This window comes from Pinus tabuliformis, chromosome 1_2, assembly GCF_031772625.1.
Source record: "Pinus tabuliformis cultivar Carrire ecotype Pingquan chromosome 1_2, CPIR1, whole genome shotgun sequence".
NCBI lineage: Eukaryota > Viridiplantae > Streptophyta > Pinopsida > Pinales > Pinaceae > Pinus > Pinus tabuliformis.
In genome coordinates, this window is record NC_142298.1 from 792,112,450 (window position 1) to 792,129,743 (window position 17,294).

Genomic DNA, 17,294 nt, shown 5'->3' on the forward strand with positions numbered 1-17,294 from the left:
TTCATAATGACATGTAATTGTGATTTTTGTAAATGATGTAAAGAAGAAAATAAAATTATTATTGGCTTGCTTCATGGGTTTCATGAGCAAGAGATTTTATTTTTAGATGGCTCCCATTGTGAGCCTTTAGGAATTGTCAAAAGAATTAATGTCATGTATGAAGAGCCCTTCTTGGGCATGTGTCAAATGTATATGAGTCTATAAAGCCTTCCAACGACAAGCACAAGTCCTCCTCTTCATGTTGGCCTCAAGACGAAGTAAAAGATCATGTCGACTCACCTAAATAAAGACACACCTATTCGATGCACATGTCGGCTTATTATATAGGATGAACTACTATATATATGTGGCTAGGGTCTTCACATTTCAGACAGTCAGAAGCTCGCATATATCTTTGTGATTTCAGAGGACAAATCATAGTCAGCAGTTCGAAGGTCTCTCTGAGTTTTTCGGTGAACAAATGTTGTAGATAAATTCGGTTCTATCTTACTGTCAAGGGTGAAACTCTGTCTCGGTACAACAAGGAGAAATTCAGTGAGACTACAATGATCAAGGTTCGGTATAATCACAAGAAGGGTCTCTCTTTGTTTTGGTCTAATTGCAGAGGTAATATTGCGGATTGGAGCAGAGAAAGTTTTGGTGATACTACATTGATGTCTCCTCACTATCCCATGATTTATCACAACAAAGACCTCGATACTCTGTCTCCCAGCAAAGGAGAGATCAATGCCACTCAAGAAGAAGGTCACAAGTGTGTGACTATGCATCAAGGTTATTGAATGAAGAAGGTCTCGGTGTGACTATGATTTGTGATCTCAGTTCAATGTCATCTCATGACTACAATGATCTCATATGGTGCGAAATCTGAAGGAGAAGGAACCGAGAGAGAGTGAATGAGAAGGTAGAAGAGGACTTGTGTCTTGGTCTTGGAGTGGCAAATAGGTCAAGGGCCTTCGTCTTGGTATTCGTCAATTGGAATCTCTATAAGAAGATTTTGTGCGGGTTTTCCTCTCAAAGAGTGAGAGGTTTTGGCCCTCGTAGATAGCCTACATTCTGTATCTCTTTGTTCACGCCTTGGTAGCTATTTGATGAAGAAGAACACTAATAACTAAAGTAAAGAAGATCCTAATCTAAAGTTGTAAAAAGCACTCACAAGCAGTTACTAATTGTAGAGAAATGACGTAATCATGATGCCCTAGATTTCTCAACACTTCTTGACCTCGATCCTGTGATGACTGCCCCAAACTCAAATCTCGGTCCTGCAAGAATCTGAGTTTCCTCACTGTAATACACCAAGTCTTCATTGTAATATTCAGACTTCATCACTGAGGTAGCACCGAACTTCTTCACTGCAATAGCACCGAGCTTCTACACTGTGATACTATCGAATTGCACTTGCTTCAGAACTCATCACTCTTAATTTGATCAAACTTCTTTTCACTGTTGTATACCGAAATTAACCTTCTTCTGAGATTTACACCAAACCCATACTTGAGATTTCCGCACTGGTCTCTGAGATCCTGCGAGTTCATTCATCTGAAATCCTAGCTCCTATCTATGCTTGATGCGAAGTCTTTAGGCTTGTATATATAGTTGTTTGTCCATCATAAATGAGCCGACATGAGTTATTGAATAGAAGTGTCTCTATATTAGGCCTACATGAGTTCATTGAGGGAAGCCGACTTGATAATGTGGTCGACAGTTAGGAGACTTTGATGGAGGAGTCTTTGACCAAACAAATTTTGACTTTTGACTCAAGTAAACAATCCTAAAGCCTACAATGGAGGCTTGACCTATAACAGTTGACCCAAGCATGAAACCCATGCTTTAACAAGTCAATTAAAATAATAATAAAATTTCTTTTTACTTTCTTTTGACAAATATATTTCATTTTGACTCGAGTACAATTATGAAGACCGAACCTAGTTACATTCTTCAACACATTTTTAGTGACTTCTCGCCATAGAAACTTTGGTAGCTTTTGATCATGCAATATGGCTTTGGCTGCTTCCATGATAGTCCTATTCTTCCTTTTAGCTACACCATTTTGTTCGGGGTTGTAAGGTATGATGGTCTCCTTCTTGATTCCTACTTTCTTGCAAAATTCAATGAATTTGTTTGAAGTAAATTATCCTCCATTGTCAAACTTGAAGATATTTTACTTCTTCCCTGTTTGATTTTCCACTAGTGCCTTGAAGTCCTTGAACATATCAAATGCTTGGTCCTTGTGTTTTAATAATAAAATCCATGTCTTGCGGGAGAAATTATCCACAAAGATTATATAGTACAAATAGCCACCAAGAGAAGTCACTGGCATAGGTCCACATAGATCAGAATGTATAAGTTGAAGTATTCCATTTGTCCTGCTTCTACTTGAAGGGAGTGGTCCCTTAACCTTCTTTCCACTTGCACATCCTTGACAAACTCCATCATGATTTACTTGAACCTTAGGCATTTTGGAAACCATCTTTCTTACCTTAGGCAAGGCTTCATAATGAAGGTGAGTGAACCTTTGGTGCCACAACTCACATTGATGAGAAACATCAGGAGCCAAGGCTTGCATAGGACTCTCACAAACTTTATATAGGCCTTCATTTCTAGTCCCACGTGTGAAGGCATCTTTCATGCTAGTTCTCCTTGGCCAAGCAAGGACGTTCCCATTAATGAAAGCAACTTTAAAACCCTTGTTTTCCATGGCAAAAATTGGTACAAGGTTCTTCTTCATTTATGATACTTATAAGACATCATGTAGATGTATGATTTGACCATTGTTCAAATGAAAAGAAACATATCCAAACCCATTCACAAGATATGTAGAATTGTCCCCAAGTATTATCTTCAAATCAGACTCCCTCTCAACCAAATTTGAGAGGACTTCTCTATAGCCAGTGAAATGTCTAGAAGCCCTACTATCTACCAACCAACTATCAAAAGAATCTAGAGGAGAGGAACTAGAAATAGTAGAAACAAGAAAGTGATCAGATTGAGTTTCAACCAGTGTTTTCAAAAATGGCTGGCTTGGAACCGACTCGGCCGAGTTGGTCCGAGCCAGACCCTCCAGCTGTGACCCGGCCTAGGAAACAGTTTGGCCGGCTGAGTTAATAACGAGCCTGCCGGGTTGTCTAACAACTCGGCCGGCTCGGTATTAACTCGGTCGAGTCCGTATTAACTAGGCCGGGTTGTGTACAACAACCCATTAACCCGTAAAAACAACGATTTTTTTTTAAATGTTTTATTTGGGGGACTCCAAACCGGTTTGTTTTTTGTTTATTTTGTCTTTGGAGTCCATTCCCCTCTCCTAAACCCTATTTAACCCACCCAACCCCTTTCATTTCCTCACAGCCATCTCATGCATTTGAGTGAGAATTTCAGTGAGAGTTTGTGAGGAGTTGTTGAGTTTGTTTTTGGAGCAGCAGTGAGGAGTCTTGGGCAAGCGTTGTTGCTGGAGTGAGGAGCTTCTTGGGTAGCCATTTGGAGCAGCATTGAGGAGTTGGTTTCTTGGAGCAACCTTGAGGAGGCAGTTTGTGCCTGGAGGTATTTCTTTTTCACTTGTAAAAATCTGTTTTTGCTTATTAAACTTTATGTGCAAATTTGGAAATTGAAAAGAGTTCTTTTTGTGAAAGAAATGAACATTGAATCAATGTTTGCTTTGTTTTGTTTTCATTTTCAGATTGTTTGCTTTCATTTTCAAGTCAAAAAATGGCACCTAGAGTGAAAGATGTTGCTTGGGCATATGTTGAAATGGTTGATAGTCAAATGCATTGCAAATTTTGCCATAGGAAAATTAAGGAAGGTCTCGGGGGCATTAATAGGCTGAAACAACACTTGGCGGGAATTAGAGGCCAAATTACTCCATGTACCTTACCAGAAATTGGGGAGATTAGGAAGGATTTGTTAGTCAGCTTTGAGAAGTTTAAAGAAGATAAGGCTAGGCAAAAAGAGTTAGAGGCTGAAATTGGGAGGAAGAAGAATATACAAAAATTGCTGGCTACCAACCCCCATTTTGATTTTGAGGGTTCTTCCTCTATCCCTTGTACTGATGCATCCAACCCCTTCCAATATGTTCCTCCCTCTTTTGAGCCTATTCAAGAAAAGGGAAAGGGTAAAATGAAAAAGGGTGATATGAATATCAAAATTTATTTCACTCCCTCCTCTCCATCAGATGCACATGGTCCTCAAGCTAGTAGAAGTTATATGCAACCCACTTTAGATGACCATTGGAAGAAAGAATTGAGGGAGACTGCTTGTGATCACATAGCTAGATGGTGGTATGATGTTGATATCCCCTTCAATGCTTCTCGTTCATCATATTATGAGCCTATGTTTGATGCCATACATGCTGTTGGAAAAGGCTTCAAAGGCCCTACTATGCATGAGCTAAGGGGGTATCGTTTGCAGAAAGAAATTTCTTCCATTAATGAGTATTTGAAAGATTTCAAGGACTCATGGGCAAGAAAAGGATGTACCATCATGTTAGATGGATGGATTGATCAAAGAAACCATACCATCATAAACTTTCTTATCTTCTGCCCATAGGGAACCATGTTTCTAAAATCAGTTGATGCATCTGATAAGGTAAAAGATGGACAATTGTTGTTTCAGCTATTGGATGAGGTTGTTGAGGAGGTGGGGGTGGCTAATGTTGTTCAAGTCATCATAGATAATGCCTCTAACTATGTTCTTGTTGGTAAACTGTTAGAGGAAAAACACAGAACCATCTTTTGGACCCCATGTGTTGCACATTGCATAGACCTCATGCTTGAGGATATTGGCAAATTATATTGGGTCAAAAACACTGTAGATCATGCCAAAAGCATAACAAAATTTATCTTTCATGGATTTTGAGCCTGATGAGGAAACACACAGGGGGCAGGGATATTATTAGGCCTGCCATCACTAGATTTGCTACTCATTTTTTGACATTGCAATCTATGCTTTCACAACATAGAAACTTGCAAAAGATTTTTTCTAGTGAATAATGGAGTCAACGCTAGTGGTCTCACAAATTGGAAGGCAAAGAATTGAAAAAGAAAGTTAATGAAGAAATATTTTGGAGAAAGACAACAGAGATTGTGAAGCTTGCTGAGCCATTGGTTAAGGTGTTGTGGTGGGTGGATGGGGAAAGATTGGCTATGGGCTTCATTTATGAGGCTATGGATCAAGCAAAGGAGCAAATAAAGAGGGCATACAAGGATAATGTGGCTAAGTATGGGCCCATTTGGGCAATCATTGATGAAAGATGGAACAATCAACTCCATCGCCCTATACATGCAGCTGGGTATTTTTTGAACCCACAGTATCATTTTAAAGCTAAGGCGACAGGAGCTTTGAGGGGGGGGGGTTAGAGATGGATTGATTGACTGCATTGATCGCATGATCCCATTGGAGTGTGATTAGCTGGAGATACACTAACAGGTCACAACCTTCAGCGCTGCCTCAGGTACCTTTGGGAAGAACCTAGCAAAGATTGCAAGGGAAGCATATGAGCCAGGTAAACAAAAATTTCAATTTTCAAATTCTTAATACTTATTTTGTTAAATCGTTTATAATTTGAAAGTTGTATATAATTTGTAATTTTGTTGAGCTAACTCATTACACTCCAATGTTTTTTGCAGCACAATGGTGGGAGGCTTTTGGTAGTCATTGTCCTGAATTGTAGAAGTTTGCTATTCATATTTTGAGTCAAACTTGCAGTGCTATTGTGTGTGAGCGCAATTGGTCTGTCTTTGAGAGGATCCACACAAAGAAGAGAAACCGTTTGGATCAAAAACGATTAAATGATCTAGTATATGTCCAATACAACCTCCGGCTCAGGCGCAACCAATTGCTGAACAAAAGACCTGATTTAGATCCCATCGTGTTGGAAGACATTGATCCAACATTAGATTGGGAAGTGGAGAGTCATCCAACAGAGTTTGCTTCTGATGAGGATATGGATTATGAATTACAGACAGTAGCATCACTCGAACATAATGTTCAGTTGAATGCAGATCGTGATCCACTTGTACCAGCCTCAACCTCAGAGCCAGCGAGTCCTCCAGTTGCAGGCGCTTCCTCTGCTCAGCCACGACAGAAGCGCATATCTCATCTATCTTAGCTTGCAGTTCCTTCACAACTTGCTAGTGCTACCACTTCTACAGTTGTAGTTGGATATGATGATGAGGAGGAGCCATGGGGCCCTCTGTCTGACTCTGATCCAGAGATTGATCCACATGATCTTGGCTCCTCTAGCAGTGGCCAGTAGTACTGGTCACAATTTACTTTTGTTGTAGAGGCCATTTCTAGCCTCCTTGGTTATGTGTTTTTGTTTTGATCTCTATATCATGATCATGCATGTATTGGACTAATGTTGTGGGGGAGCCACCCCCTTGATCCCGCTCCCAATCCGTGCTCCGGGCGGGAACGACTCAGGAGTGGGCTCCTGAAATCGCTCCCGAAAAGGGAGCGATTTCGGGAGTGCGCTCCCTAAAAAAATTTCCGCTCCCTGCCTTTTTGGGAGCGTTCAGCCTTTTTTGCAATTTTTTTTTGCAGTAATGTTCCAAATGCAATTTTTTTTCAAAGAAACAAATAAGTTTTGAGTGGGGTAGCTTAATGATCAAGTCTATGGCCTTAGTATTGATATGCGATTCATGGTAATGTTAAATTCTTAAAGTAAAAGTCACATTCTCCTTAATCTTCATTTCATCCTTTTACTTAAATTTTTAACATTACCATGAAATGACTCAGGATGTTTGAGAGTGGTTCCGACTTCATTGGATTTCATATGGAGAAAGTAGAATTTTAGATTTCATTCAAAATCCAACAGACTTATCAGTGTTTCAGGATTTCAGGATTGGGGGATTGCAATGTTTCCATTGAATTTTGTCATGTATTAGGGTATGAAACTCGTATTTAATCAAGAGCACCAATCCCTCTATGTACCTTGATGTTAGTGACATTGGTTGTCGAACTCCTCTATCATGACTCTCTTAAAAATGTACGCATCACTCAAACAAAATCTTGACTTGACATGCTATGCTTTTTCTATCTTATGTTAATGCTTCGAGGGTGGTATTAATGACAAGATCCCTATATAGATAGAGAGGTAATGACAAAGATACCTCTGGATATTAATGCTTAGAGGGTGATATTAATGACAAAGATCCTGATTTTCCAACAAGACTAAAAAATTAGACATTTCTCGTGGTGGCAAGAGGCCCAAGCATAAGCAATAGATAATAGATTTACTTGTCTTTTCTAGTTTCTAGTAGTTTTTATAACTATTGACTCTTTCATATTAATTATGATATTTTTTCAAACAATATATGACAATTTAAGTTTGAAGTTGGCAATTATAACTCATTAGCACTGTTGATAATATCGGCGATATTCGAAAATATCGCGATATTTTTGGCAAAACGATATATCGCCGAGAAAATATCGCGATATTTTCTGTTTTGAAAATATCGCGATATTTTCAAAATATCGGCAAATATCGCGATATTTTCAAAATATCGGCAAATATCGGCAAAATATCGCGATATTTTGAAAATATCGGCTATATTTAAAAATTTGAAAAAATTATTTTTTATGCTTGCTGATATTTGCCGATATTTTGCCGATATTTTTGCCGATATTGCCGATAAGATATTTTTTGGACCCTTGCCGATATTTTGCCGATACCGATATTTTCAACACTGCTCATTAGTAATGAATTATGAATATGATGCTTCATGAAAGTTAAAAGTTGTTTCATTTCATTTCATTTTATAGCATTTCATTTCATGTTAGATATTATTTGTTGTAATGGTTACACTTAGCTTACAAGTACAACTTTGGTGATCAATGATGATAAATGTTATATATTGAATTTTGAAAGCTTGAAACTTTAACATTGATGAATCATGAAACTCAATATGTTGTAAGTCACTATATTACTAACTTGTGGATGTGGTTGATGAAGATTATAACTTCTAGATGATTGTTGTTATATGGTTCAATCTAGGTCTTTTTTTTTGTTTAATGTTTTTATATCTAATTCATCACTTTACATGTTTTTGTTGACATATATGTATCAATATATATATATATATATATATATATATATATATATATATATATAATGCTCCGGGATTCGCTCCCAAACTGGGGGCTTCTGAAAATGTCGCTCCTGCACCCGTTTTCGCTCCCGCTGCCAAGTAACACTGTATTGGAAAGTGCACTGGGTGCCATTTTGATATAATGGATATATTCATGAGCCTACTTTGATCATATGTTATCTTCTATCTATATTCTAATGTTGTGTGTTTGGAAACATGCATGAAAATCTTTAAAATTATGTTTTTTTTATAAAAATAATTAAATATTTAATGTATTTTTTACAACAACCGAGTCATTGAAATCGAGCCGACCGAGTTGATACCAAGTTAGAGTCGACCCTCGGTCGAGTCGGAGTCGGAGTTTTAAAACATTGGTTTCAATTGCATTATAATCATACCTTGAATTCCTTGATCTCTTGGGAGGACGATGAGTCTCTTCTCAAGTAGGGGTTCCTCCTCTCTTCGTTCTTCGACTATTCCTTGGAGCACTTCTTTCTTCCGGACATTCTCGGGCATAGTGACCATGCTTGTGACAATTGTAGCATTGGATGTTGGATATGTCCTTCTTGAATCCTTTGTTGTTGTTCTTGAATCCTTGATTGTTGTTCTTGGAGCCTTGACCTTGCTTTCTTGACTTCCAATATGAGGGCTTTCCTTTCTCTTTCTTCTTCTTGGCTTGAGCAACAAATGTAGTGGGTTCTCCTTCTTCATGCTTTTGAATTCTTCCTCTAGAGATCATCCCGGTCTCCTCTTGAGTGCACTTGCCCAATAACTCATCAAATGAGGGAAACATGTCATTGTTGCTAATGGTTGTGATAAATGTCTCCCAAATCATAGGAAGACCTCCAAGGGATTCAACACCAACTCTCTATTAGATACAATCTCTCCAACAGTCAAAAGTTGATCCTTATCCTCATGAATTATGCTTGAATGGTCTCCCCCTTGTTCATTTTGATGTCCTTGAGTTGATTCTTCAAAGAAAGAATTTGGCTCAAGTTGTTGACTTCATACATTTGAACCAGCTTATCATACATTTCCTTAGACTTCTTCAAATTTGAACATAAATGATCAAATGGTCTTTCAAAGAATCAATAATGATTTTCTTAGCTTTGACCTCACCTTTCTTGTACTTGGACTTCACAACAGCGGAAGCACGCTCCGGAGGCTCAGGTAACTTGCCTTCAACATATTCCATGACATCGTTTTCTTCCAAAGTCAAATCCAGCCCAACCCTCGATGGAGCAAAATTTGATGAGTCATGCAGCTTCGCCCCAATCTTGAAGTATGACGTAGACATCTTGATCAAGTCAAATAAACTTCAGCAGCAGCTAAGATCTCTTCAAAGGGGTGATTGCTTTTGTCTCCTTGGGCTTGCCTTCACCTCAACTTTGATACCATGTTAATTTTTCAATCTATGCTGTAACAATCACTTTAACAATTTCTTCTCACAATAGCAATCACTTTTCCAATTAAATTTCAATCACCCAATAATAGTAAGCAATTGTAAATAGAACAATAAACAATAAGCACAATAGAAGACAACCAAGATAAATGAGACACAGAAATTTAGGTCAAAGACCAAGGAAATAGCCCACAAGGGGGAAAACCCAACCAGATTCTTCGTCTATTAGATGTTCATCAAATGTTCAGCACAGATACATAGTCCAAGCACATCCAACTAGTCAAAGGTCAAAGCCTTGACTTTTCAAGTCAAACAAACCAATATCCAATCAAAGATGAGACAAAAGTCAAATCTGCTCAAATATCAATTCTGCAAATTTTCAGCCGTCAAAGTCAACATCTGCCAACGTAGTCTTAACCAGCCCAAAGTCAACGATCAAATCAGCTCCATAGAATTCGGTCAAACCCAGTCAAAACAGTCCAAGAATTTTGCACACAAATCAGTCAAAGTCAATAGTTTGTCCTGCGGAAACCCTAGCCTCAGATCTGTGGTCAAAGTTGGTCAAGGTGCCCAGAAAGGTTAGGTCTTCTTCTTGAATTTGGCCTTCCAGAACAGATCCAAAAGCCAAGTCAAACCAAGACAAATCACCCAATGTCTATGCTGGTCAAAGATGCCGAAACAGAAAGTCAACATAGTCAACAAAAATCTCCTCTCTCTCCTTTGCACATGTGATCTCTGACCCTGCAATTTCAGACCAGATCGAATCAAATGAAGAAGATTGATGTGTGTGATGATGTCTCCAAGTGATGCCAAGCTTGTTCTATTTAAATTTTATAAGTGGTCCAAGTGGACAAATTTCTCCTTTAGGCTGACTTGTACTTTCTGAGGTGACTTGGACCAGCATTAAAATTAATATTTTCCCGTGTGCAAATTTAAATTTTCTAAGGGCAAGTGGGGTCTCTTTAGTGTTTGCTGGTCTTCCCAAATGGGTAAATTGCTCCCTCAGCTGCCAATTTTCAACAGTACGAGGGTATGTAACTAGTATTTAATAAAGAGCACCAAGCCCTCTATGTCCTTTGATGTTAGTGGTATTGGTTGTTGAACTCCTCTATCATGACTCTATTAAAAATGTACTCAGCACTCAAACAAAATCTGACTTGACGTGCTACATTTTTTCTTATCTTATTTTAATGTTTAGAGGGTTTTATTGATGACGAAGATCCCAATATAGGCAATGATTTTGATGATATGTAGGTATTTGTTGTAGCATGATTTTTTTTGGAGGTTAGAAGCCATTTAGAACCTATTTGTTAATGTATTTTCGGTGCAGATATGGATTGCACTCGATGCTAATTTGGTTATATGCACCCTTACATGCTATATAAATGAAAACTTTTGCTTATTTGTGTATAAATAGTTTGGATTTGTATGGATGCACACGAATATATATGTTTTTCTTTAAAATTTGAATATTTTATGTTTTTTTGGTCAACCAATTTTTTGGTCTTTTTTTAAAACCAGTTCTGGTCCAGTTATGATCGGTTCTTGATCCACAAGGTTTTCTGGTTCAGTCACCGGTTCGGTTCCAATAACATTGATTCTATCATCCGATGGATCATTTTATGATTGAAAGTTGAAAAGCCTGTTCACGAGGCCATGATTAGCAGTGTCTTTTAATTATGGTTTTGAATGTTTTTGTTATCAGTTCCTTGGCTATCAGTGTTTTTATGGTTGGTCTTGTTGTCTCATTGCTGTTATCATTTGTTTTTGTCTCATTTTTCATTTGACAACTTCATGTCTATTGATACACCCTTGCTCTTGAAAACAACCCTATATACTGTTCCTTGTAACTTGAAGTTGTAGCCAACTTCGTACAATTTTTGGTTGTTCCAGACATCATCTGAATATGTTTGGTTTTTTGTCTAATAGCATACAGATTGGTACTTTCTTGCTTTTGAACCTGACCCCTTGTTGAGTTATGTTGTATCATGCAGGCAATCTCATGCATTGTTTAAGTGTCTACATGCCATCTAGATATGAATAGTTGCCACCCCTTGCCAATCTCTGGTTTAAGTGTTTGTATTTTACTTGTAAATTTGCAAACTGTCACCAAGGTATCTCTGTGGCCAGATTTATTGTTCATGTTACTTTTATTGAAAGTTATTTCTATGCATGTTTATGTTTGCATGAATGTTTTTTAAGTTTATGTAGCTTGTGTTTGAAGCTAACTTCAAGTCCTACAGATAGTATGTAAGTTTTGTGTCTTGCATCAGGAATGCTTTGGTTAGCTGGCTTCTGGAAGTACTTTTATCACTGTAGTATCATCAATCCTCATGGAGCTAATGGTTTGGAATTCCCTGTTGCCAGAAGCTGTTAATATCATGGTATTTGGGAGTATGATTGCTTTGTCCATTCCTCCTGTCATGCCAAACACAGTACCTTTTGAGTTGTCATGAAATAGAATGTGATACCACTGCTCATCAGATCAAGGAATTGAATGCCCTTATGTAGGAGATACCAAATTAAGCTTGTGCGTAATACTATTCAAATTAGGGCCAAACTGGCTGCTAGTGAAGTTCATATTATAGTTCTGAAACTGATTCATATCCTTCAGCTGGATCAAGATGCCACCATCCAAATAAATTAATCTTTTCATGGAATTGCAAGCAAGTCATTAAAATGAAATTTAATATTTTGAGGCCATTTGTTTTCTGAAAGCTGTCGAACAGTGGTTGGATTATTACCAAGCAGTTCTTGCACAGCCTAGGCTTTTCACAGGTTTCAAGCAGTTCTGGTTACTAGCACGATAGGGGTTGATGACTCAAGTTGTTGGACTGGGCATTGCAGTGCTGCTCTAAACAGCATTGTGTACCATTATTGTCTTTAGTCATGCTGCTGGCATGGCTACTAATAATGGTTATATAACCAGCTCTAGAGAAACATCCCAGCAAGTTGGTAATCTGCATTGGCAAGATATCATGTATGTTGAAGTTAGCTAGTAGCTGGTGGAAAATGATTTCCATATGCTTATTTTGTTCGAGGATCCCTTTGATTTTGATGCAGACATTTTTATTAATAAAATGTTTGTAATTATAAAAAATGGTGATGCCATGCAGCAATGTGGGGAAAATGCAAAAATTCTTGTTTCACAGGATTCAAGCAGTTATGGTTCCCAGCCGGATAGGGGTGGTGACTCAAATTTCGGACTGGACATTGCAGTGCTGCTCTAAACAGCATTGTGTACCATCATTGTTTTCAGTCATGCTGCTGGCATGGCTACTAATAATGGTTATAAAACCACCTCTAGAGAAACAACCCAGCGAGTTGGTCATCTGCATTTGGAAGATATCATGTATTTTGAAGTTAGTTGGTAGCTAGTGGAAAATGATTTTCGTATGCTTATTTTGTTCGAGGATCCCTTTGATTTTGATGCAGACATTTTTATTAATAAAATGTTTGTAATTATAAAAAATGCTGATGCCATGCAGCAATGTGGGGAAAATGCAAAAATTATTGTTTCGTGGACAATAGGGGACTTAGCTACATGTCAGAGGGCATTCCTGCATTGGTTCATAACAAAATTGTTTTGACTATGCCAATTTATCACAAGGACGATAGCTTCTTGCTTTCTTCTTACATGATAATTCTGCCTGGACTAAGTATTTTATCAGAGCTATGCTCGTGGCCTAGGTGTTAGCATGTTATTTCCTTGTTCGTTGCTCTCTTGGCTGTACTCTGATAGCACGGGGCTTCACCTCATTTACCAATATTTTATCATGTTTCTTTATAAAGGGGGGTTTTAAAATTGTGGAAAATAAGGTGTATATAGATATATATATATATATATTTTTTGAAATTAATTTTTAATTTTTAATTTTGTTCTTTTGGCGGGGGAGGGGAGGAGGGAAGTGTGAGGTATAAATGGGTTTATACTATATAGCAATGTTGCACAAAGCGCGATCGGGATTTAATCGGCGCCGGGAAAAAAGCGGAAAAAAGCGGGAAAAAAGCGTTTGGCACAAAAATATTCATTTTTTTTTCATTTTTTTTCAATTTTTTTAATATCTAAACCATCTACAACATAAAATAAATACATTGACACATAAATATGATAAAAAAACTAATATATAAGATGTTTAATATCATTTCTAGCGCTAAAATCACACATAACATTGAATCATGTCCTGAATAGTAAGTCCTGAGTCCCAACTCAGCCTCAAAATATCAACAAAAAATATGATAATGTATCTCATTATGTCATAATGTCATATACAATAAAATGAAAGTCTAATCCTATTGATTTCCTCCAGCTCCTCTCCCTCACCTCTTCTCCTCCTCCTCCGCGCGCAAACAGCAAAATGACATAAAAAAAATCGATTTTCGCCTATTAAAAGCCCGCTGCCCCGTGCCTCTGCGATTTTTTCTGTAAAAATCGCGATTTTTTGGAAAAAATCGCTATAAAAAAAAGTCCGCGATTTTTTGGTATAAAAATCGCGATTTGATCGGGCAGAGGAAAAAATCGCGATTTTCCGATAAAATCGCGATTTTAACAACACTGCTATATAGGTATTGGGGGCTATTAAAAAGAAGCGGTATTTGGTAAAAATAGGGGATATATGTTGAACATGCGTTGTCATTGATGTCAAAGGAAGCTAAAAGAGAATGAGCTCAATGGGTATGGGTGAAAGGTGTCGATTATTGATAGATAGCAAAGAGACCATGCTAGTATAAAAAAGAACGAAAGCCAATTTTATTTTATTGATGGATACTTATTTATAATTTAGAGACCATGCTAGTATAAAAAAGAACGAAAGCCAATTTTATTTTATTGATGGATACTTATTTATAATTTAGATGTAACATACCTCAATTCAGACCCAAATTTTCTTTTCTTTAATACAGTACTACTATAATTGTACTTGTCTTCATTGTAAATTATATTTGCAATCTAGTACCTCTTCCCTTATTTTATTGTGTTAACTGTCATCATCAAAGTTCTGAACATTCTGTTCTTTTAGGAAGTCATTACGAAGTGGAACGTTTATCTGGGATAAACGTTCCAGATAATGGGTTCCATCCCTTATTTTATTGTGTTAACTGTCATCATCAAAGTTCTGAACATTCTGTTCTTTTAGGAAGTCATTACGAAGTGGATAAACGTTCCAGATAATGGGTTCCATCCCTTATTTTATTGTGTTAACTGTCATCATCAAAGTTCTGAACATTCTGTTCTTTTAGGAAGTCATTACGAAGTGGAACGTTTATCTGGGATAAACGTTCCAGATAATGGGTTCCATTTTGTGCCCATGGTTATATGAATAATTCCTTGAAATCTCTGCATTGTTAAAGGATATATATTGTCCTTTGGTTTGATAACATTATTATTTTAACTCCCATAATTTCACTCACATTCCTTATCCGCTTTTACTATTAAGTTCTCAAAGCTTTGGTTATAGTTTAAATCATGTGTACAAAGGATCTTCATTTTAATCTATTGTACTAAAGTTCTTGATTGAAAGGTTATATTTACAACCTTTACATTAAAGGTTTCCACATTATTCGTAAGGTAAAATTTGGAAACCTTTCCATATATCGTGGATAGTCGAAACCTTAATCATTCGCACTTTAACTCAATCCCTTGATTCGATTATGAACAAATTACAACTATTGTACACATAGTTCCAAGTCTCAAGTTCTGGCGCATATACAATTCATATGTTGATTTAAACAAGGCGATGGTATATATATATATACCTTGCACCTTCTTGGTTTGCATAACAATGTGGGATAAGTGTTAATTGGTTTGAGTCGCGGTTGACACCGGCCGCTTGGTCTATAGACCACATTGCACCTTTCACGTGGTTTTCACATGGCGTACAAATGGGTAAGGTTACGAACGACTGTAATGAAATGTTCTGATCCAACGATGGATCCTTGTTTAGGGTTTTACACAAAAGCCTTCCTCCCAATTCAAAACTCATTCCATTCTTTTGCATGGACAAGCTCCACTCTGCATGCTGGTAAGGGATCTCGACCTTTTGGACCTTCCAGGTGTTTATTATGATTATAGCTTGCAACTCGTTGATTTACCCAAAGGAAATCCGATGAAGATTATGTTCTGCACCCACATTATGAAGGTAATTCTCGTTTTGGGTTTGTTTACAGTGAAAATACCATAGTTCGATTTTATATGCATCTCTGCTTGAGATTTATTCTCTTTTGGACTAATTCTCATGACTGTTGTCGCAGGTGAGAGCTAATATACTCGTGCATTTAACATTCTCTTCGCGCCCAACCCCATGAGTCGTTGGCGTGGTCGACAATTTAATTTGCAGGTAAGTTTTTGGACATTCTAGAGCCTCTAGGGTTTTTCATGGTGATTCATTTTCCTCTTTAAAACCCTATCTTCTCCACGTGCAAGATTGCAGAGGAGGTTCCAGGATTTTCCTCTACTTTTGGCGCTAGGTCTATTGAGCAAGTAATACACTGAAATTTCTGAGCTCCCTTCCTTTTCTTTGTACAATGTGGCCATTTGACACAATTGTGGCGGAGGTTATTGTATCCAAGTCTTTCGTGGGAGCGGTTAGAAGATTTCCTACATCCGCCATGGTCTTTTGTTTTGTTGGACTTTGGCATACGATGTAATTCTTGTGTTATGGCTATTTTCTATTAAAATTTTGGGTTTAAAACCCTCAGTTACGATTAAGGTTTTTACCTCCGACTTTATTAGTATGATTCTTTCAGGATGTCAATATGAAATATGGATAATATAATTATAATTTTTTTTTAATATGACCCAAATTGTTTCTACAGGTCTCTATGGAGAAAATTTATCAGATCTCCGTCAGGTAAATGTAGCCAAGGCTCGCTTTGGGGTCAATCCTAGAATTGGGCATATAGTTGTTGGTATGTTTCTGGTTTGTTATAAAGCTTGCATATTAAACCCTTCAATTTCTTTGTAATCAGCGCCACGACTTCGAATAGCCTTGCAACCTATCTCTACAGGTAACTAGGGTTTGACATAATTCTCTCTCAATTTGTTTGTAACTGTTCATTCCCTTTTAACCTCATGCTAAAATGATTTATGCTGTTTTTTCTTCCAGGTAACGACTGTGGAACTTGCAGGATAAATGTTGAAGCTGCAATGGTTTATAAGTTTGGATTTTCAACACTTTGATTCCAGCTTTTCACCCTACAGGTCAACACTATCTCTGGTACCTCCACTTATCTTGGGTGGCTAAGCTGGGCGCATACCTATGGACTCAATCGTGAGTTCTCATAGTTTTCATTTCAATGTTGTTGTTTGTTCTGTTGTTTAGAGCGAGCCTATTAGGGTTCGACTCATTATTGTCTGAAGGGCTTATAAAAGGCCTATTTTGGTCTAGACCTCCGATGACAATTACTGTTGTAATGGCTATGTTTTTATAACACATTTAAATCTTTGTTATATTTGCAACTAAAAGACTCCAAGGTCCTGTATGAGACCTCTATATTTGCTACTCTGTTCTTTTCTACTTTTAATAATATGACTATGTAGGCGCATATATGATTCTCAGAATTTGTCATGGATTGGTTATATATATTTTGTATACAATAATGTTTGGTCGAACGCAACCTAGACGAAAATCTCTTTGTTTTCGTACTTAGGATTTACCTATATTCTCCTTTAACTGTTCCTGTCTCTTTTGTTTATACACGAATTGGTAATTGCTTCACAATGTTATTATTGTTCTATATCGATTTATAGAGTTGAAGAAAAGGTTTCGGCCCTTTATTTTCTTCTTGTATCGTTGGATATATATTTTGTTCACTGG

General features: G+C 37.4%; 1 protein-coding gene across 6 annotated transcripts in view; it reads left to right on the plus strand.

The window, feature by feature from the left end:
- The window catches only part of LOC149208279 (uncharacterized), a 146,683-nt gene extending 129,659 nt beyond the window's left edge, over positions 1-17,024 (plus strand). For 2 of the 6 annotated variants that reach the window (XM_089395976.1, XM_089395977.1), the window contains 4 exons: positions 15,730-15,815; positions 16,294-16,328; positions 16,447-16,485; positions 16,679-17,024. The gene's annotated coding sequence lies outside the window, so the exon portion shown is untranslated. Of the gene's footprint in view, positions 1-15,729; positions 15,816-15,901; positions 15,959-16,293; positions 16,329-16,446; positions 16,486-16,583 lie in introns of all 6 variants that reach the window. The other 4 variants (XM_089395981.1, XM_089395980.1, XM_089395978.1 and 1 more) reach the window with 4 other exon arrangements.
- The last annotated feature ends 270 nt before the right edge of the window (positions 17,025-17,294 follow it).